Source organism: Scylla paramamosain, chromosome 34 (assembly GCF_035594125.1).
Source record: "Scylla paramamosain isolate STU-SP2022 chromosome 34, ASM3559412v1, whole genome shotgun sequence".
In the NCBI taxonomy this organism is placed as follows: domain Eukaryota; kingdom Metazoa; phylum Arthropoda; class Malacostraca; order Decapoda; family Portunidae; genus Scylla; species Scylla paramamosain.
In genome coordinates, this window is record NC_087184.1 from 10,360,354 (window position 1) to 10,366,364 (window position 6,011).

Consider the following 6,011-nt stretch of genomic DNA (forward strand, 5'->3'; position numbering starts at 1 on the left):
CTCTCCGACCTTCCTCAGCCTCGTCAGTTGGCCACCTTCACACGGCTATTCGAATTGTGAGTGTTGTAGTAACTGCGTCACAACAGAAGCCTTTGCAGAAAATTAGTTACTGCTTGTTGACTTGCATCAGAATTTGCTGTCATGATATTGTTGAATATTTTATTGTGTCATTAGAACATGACTTGCAAGAGACAAGGGAAGAACAACTGTGTCAAGGACACGTAGTGAAAAATCTTGTACACTGAAGAGATTACTGCCAGCAGGCTGTAAAGGAAGTTTAATTACCTAGTCCTTGATTTTGGACACTCAGTAGATCGCAAGAAGCATCAGTATCAACTCCCAAGGAAAGAGGAGTTTCATAAGAAAAACACTGATACCTCTGAATCCGTTGAAAGGCAGAAGTGACATTGAGAAAGATCAGAGAAAGCTCAGAATGAGACGGCACGTCAGGTACTAATCTTTCACGGAGTGAAGAAGGATTGAGAGAACTTGCAGCAGTTGTGAACAAACAAAAGAAATTTTGCCTGCACCTGAAGAGATGGAGCTGTTAACAACTGAATCCTCACACTGCTGTATAGATGACACGGAAGTACAGGCTGGGTCATCACCCCCAAACATTTTAATAGAAAGATCCTGAGGAAGGAGTTTGATAGTGGAGGCAGGAGAAGGGACCATGGTGCCAACAGCAATAGCAAGAAAAGGAAGATCAGGAGAATGAAAAGGAGAAACAGAAATAGTATTAGCAGCCAAAGTATTAGGTGAGGGCTGCAGAGAAACACGTGAATAAACATTACCACTCCTCAGTAACATTCAGAAAAAAATTAAATATATATATATATATATATATATATATATATATATATATATATATATATATATATATATATATATATATATATATATATATATATATATATATATATATATATATATATATATATATATATATATATATATATATATATATATATATATATATATATATATATATATATATATATATATATATATATATATATATATATATTAACGCAAAAAAAAATAGCAATAATAAATAATGGTAACAATAATATGCCAAAAAAAAAATAATAATAATAATGCAACATTGAATTACGTACTGTGCAAATAGATACAATAAAAATAGCAAGAATGAGAATGAACTCAACAACCGCCTCCAGGTGCTGGAGCCACGTGTACACTCGCGGCACCACGCGGGCGACGCGCTGACTGTTTATCCTTGAACCACTTGACGATGAATGAAAAATTATATAACACGTGTGAAATTACACACGCGTCTTGTAGTCTGTTCTTTTATAACAACGATAAGTGTAGTATTCCTCCATATTTGCTCAAGCACTTTTTTTTTCTGTCCTTCACTATTTGTTAGTCTTAGCCTAAGAAAATATAAAACATGATAAACAAATTAATGAATAATTGATGAAGCTTTTATCTTTTTTTCCCTGTAAATTGAGAATCGACTTTTATTCATTTATCAATTTATTTATTTGTTTAGTTAGTTTTCCTTTGAGCTGCTGCAGTATGACAATCTGTGCTAAAAACTCACTGTTGTGCTGCATACTGCTGTACAGGCTCTCACTACAATAGTCTAAATGTGCCCTTGGAAGAATGTATATTTTACAACTAGAGTATCACGTGAAAATTACTTTCATACGAAATTATTTATTAATTCAATGATACTGCAACAACGGAGTTATTTGGCGCCATTACTGGATGCTAGACGAGAGAAAATAATAACAATAATAATAATAATAGTAATAATAATAATAATAATAATAATAATAATAATAATAATAATAATAATAATAATAGTAATAATAATAAAGAGAGGAGGGGGATGTGCAGTGCGTTCCGTGAGGGCTTTGGGGCGCTTTTGCAAGTGATGTGGCAACTTGACTCTGAGAGGCGTTGCACCGCCACCTTGGGACACCAGCAGATGGCTTTTTTTTTTTTTTTTCTATCGTGTGTTTTATCATCTGTACACAGGGACGGAAATGAACAAGAGCAGATGGGAATGAGCAGGAACTTTTGTTGGTGGAAGGGCGCAGGGAGGACAAGGGTAAGCTGTCATTCTGGCCCGTATTCAGAAACGCTTTCCTCTCATCATGACTATTTTCAAAGGCCAAAGAGATGATTGGCAGGGTTCTTAAGACTGATTCTCCTTTTTAACAATGTACAAGTCTTATTAATCTGTCACTAGAACCATAAAAAAAAAAAAAAAGAAGCCCGTGTCACTTCAACGAGAGCTTTTTGAATGTGGTGGAGGTGCGGCGCAGAAGCGTTTCAGAATATTATAAAAAGCAAGATTGGTTACTGGTGCATGTGGGCGCATCGCAATTTGCTTTCATTCCCGTCAAGTCCATCCCCATGCCCTTCCCTACCTCCCGCAGTCCGGCCCACGCCTATCCTCATCTTTATTCACTACCCAGGTCCACTGTCAGCAACATCCCAAGCCTTATCCCCAGCCTCATTCCTATCTCTCCCAAGTCGCATAACAGCTCCACCCCAAACGTGAAATCGTTCTCGATTAAAGAAAAACAGTATAGGAAACCTTATATAACTCCTGGGATAGTACAGTCCATAAAAAACAGAAACAAACTTCAGAAATTATATGCCAAATGGCCATTAACGTATGGAACGCAATTTAAAAGATACAGAAACGCATTAACTACTATAATTAAGGCTGCTAAAGATAATTATTATAAAACAAAACTTAGAAAGCAATCAGCGGATAGTAAAAGAAAAATTGGGAAACAGTAAATCACTTAATGGGTAAAAAATTTTCAAATTTACCTACTTCTATAAATTTTAATGATAAAATCATGTCGAACAATAAAGATATAGCAGAGGAATTTAATAACTATTTCAGTAATATCGCTAGAGACTTAGCTGCAGAAATTGGGCCACCTTTTGTTTCTTTTGAAACTTTTTTACCTGAACCAGTGCCGTTTTCTTTTTTCCTGAAACCAACTTCCGAAAAAGAAATTCGTGATATCATTAATGGTCTTAAGGTTACTTCAGCAGGTTTTGATGAGATCGATATGAAAATAATAAAAGAATGTAGTAATGAAATCTCTCCATTTCTTAAGCTTTTAATCAATAGATGTTTCAAAGAAGGTTGCTTTCCTGAACAACTACAAATAGCGAAAGTTATACCAATATTCAAAAAAGGTGAAAAATTCAAGCATGTAAATTATAGACCTGTCTCAATACTTCCTAGCTTTAGTAAGATAATTGAAAAGTATTTTCTGTGAGATTAATCGATTATTTTACACAATTTTCATTATTTACAGTGCCAATTTGGGTTCAGGCCGAAACATTCAACTGATTTTGCCATACACTACCTCACACAAAGTATTTATGATACATTGGACAAGAAAGAAAGTCAAATAACGAAGGCCTTTGATACCATATCTCACAATATTCTTCTACGTAAATTGTTCAGTTATGGGATTCGAGGAAAGGCTAAAGATTTTCTGCAGAGTTATTTAAGTTCCAGAAAGCAGTATACTGTTTATAATAATGAGTCTTCCTCTTGTAAGTCGGTCAATTGTGGTGTTCCGCAGGGATCGATTTTGTTACCATTACTGTTTTTAATTTATGTTAACGATATTACTTACACAAGTGATAAAGTAATTTTTTATTATTTGCTGATGACACTACCATATTTATTCAGGGACATAACATTTAAGAAATGGTATCGATTTTGAATAATGAGCTCAAATGTGTTTCTAATTGGATTGCGAGTAATAAACTTACCCTAAATACATCAAAAACATTTTATTTGGTGTCATCATCAGTTAATAAGAATCTTAGTAATCTTAATGTTTCAATGAATAATAATATCTTGGTTAAAGTTAATAGCATTAAATTCTTAGGAACAATAATTGACGATAATTTATCATGGAAACTACATGTAAGGCAACTTTGTACCAAAATATCACAATTGATCGGTGTGTTGTACAGGATTAGGAATTCTATTACTGCTGACTGTATGAAATTGATATATATGTCCACTGTCTATTCGCATTTATTGTACTGTTCTGCAATATGGGGAGGAGCGTTTAAAACAATTTTAGACAACTTATTCATTTCACAGAAAAAAGTTTTAAGGGTAATGTATTCAAAGTCAAAGTATGATCACACTGACCCTCTATTTTATGATAATAAATTATTGAAGGTTCCAGAAATAATATCATTGCAAACATGTATATTTGTTTTTAAATGTCTTCATACATATCCTAATAATAGAACATTTGAGCTCCTCTCCAATAACCCAAATACCTGCAGGCCCTATGACCTCAGGATGCCTCTGTGCCGCACGGTGCAGGCACAGCGCAGCGTGAGTGTGCGGGGGCGTGCGGGCGTGGAACACCCTCACCCACCATACTAAGCCAAGCACCTCGGTGTTGGCATTGAAAAATTCAATTAAATCTACAATATTTCAGGAATGTAATAACGATCAAAATTGAAATATTACTATGTCATTACATGCTGAATTTAAGTTAAGTTGCATATATGTATGCAATTATATAAGTATGTATGAATACATATGGATGGATTTACTGATAGTTGAATGGTTGGTTTAATGTTTTACATGTACAATATATATGCAGTGTGTATGCATATGTCAATATAATTATGTATGTAAGTATATAAGTGTGTGTGTGTGTGTATGTATGTATGTATGTATGTGTGTTTATGCATATATATATATATATATATATATATATATATATATATATATATATATATATATATATATATATATATATATATATATATATATATATATATATATATATATATATATATATATATATATATGGACGTATGTATGTACTTATGTATATATGTATGTATATGTAGCTGTATGTAAACAATGTAAATATGTATGCATATATATGTATGTATGTATGTATGTAACTATGTATCATGTAGGTGTAGGAATATTTATTTATATTCATTACTTACTAATAGGGTTATTGTAGGATGTTTTTCTTTAGTAATGCTTTCTTTAATTATTTTTGTTTTAAATATCTGAACTAGTACAATGTTCAATAGCGCTGAATAGGATGATTAATATATAGAAATTACAGGTCTGTAAAAGAGCTTAGGCTCAACAGGCCTAGGCTTAGATATTACGTTATATTGTTTTTAAACGTAATCAATACTTATTAATTATTGTACACAAGCCAATAAAGATATCATTATCATTATCATTATCATTATCATTATCAACCAACCAACCAACTCTGACCCTGACCACTACCTCTTCCCTGTCTCACCTCCATCCCAAGCCACACCAAGACCGTTCATACGGACTCATTGCACTAGTTCCTCACCTTACTACACACACACACACACACGCGCGCGCGCGCGCGCGCGCGCGCGTAGAATATTTACAGTACGTATTATCTTGAGTGACAGATAAGCTTTCAGTGTGTGTCTCTGTCCAAGAAGAGTTGATACCTTTACGTTGCTGTTGTGGTGTTCTTATGTATTATTTGTTATAAAAACTGTCGAAATATGAGGCAACGATGGAACACCTATGATAAAGAGAGACGGTCTTTTGTTCCCATTATCCTCCTCCATTCTCCGATCCTGTAAGAAATGAGCTAATCTCCCGTTGAAAGGGATGATGACATAACTCTTGAGCTGTACCGATGAATATGCTTTATTTCTGTTTCGTGTGGTCAGCTTTATGGTATCAGATAATTCACCTCCTTCCTGTGTTCCTTATTCCTTTCTTCTCGTTTTAATTGTAAAGTGAGGAAATTTCAATATACAAGAAGCTAAAGATTTTGAGATGACGCAATAGGGAAATGCTAAAAAAAAAAAAGGACAAAAAAAAACACGAGATACAGATTTGAAGTAAGCCCAAACACGAAAATATGTAAATTAAGAGGATAAAAAAAGCGTGAAGTGAACATTTTGAGATGATGCAGTGTTGCAGAGGGTGAGGAAGACAGAAATATAAAATTATGATTTGA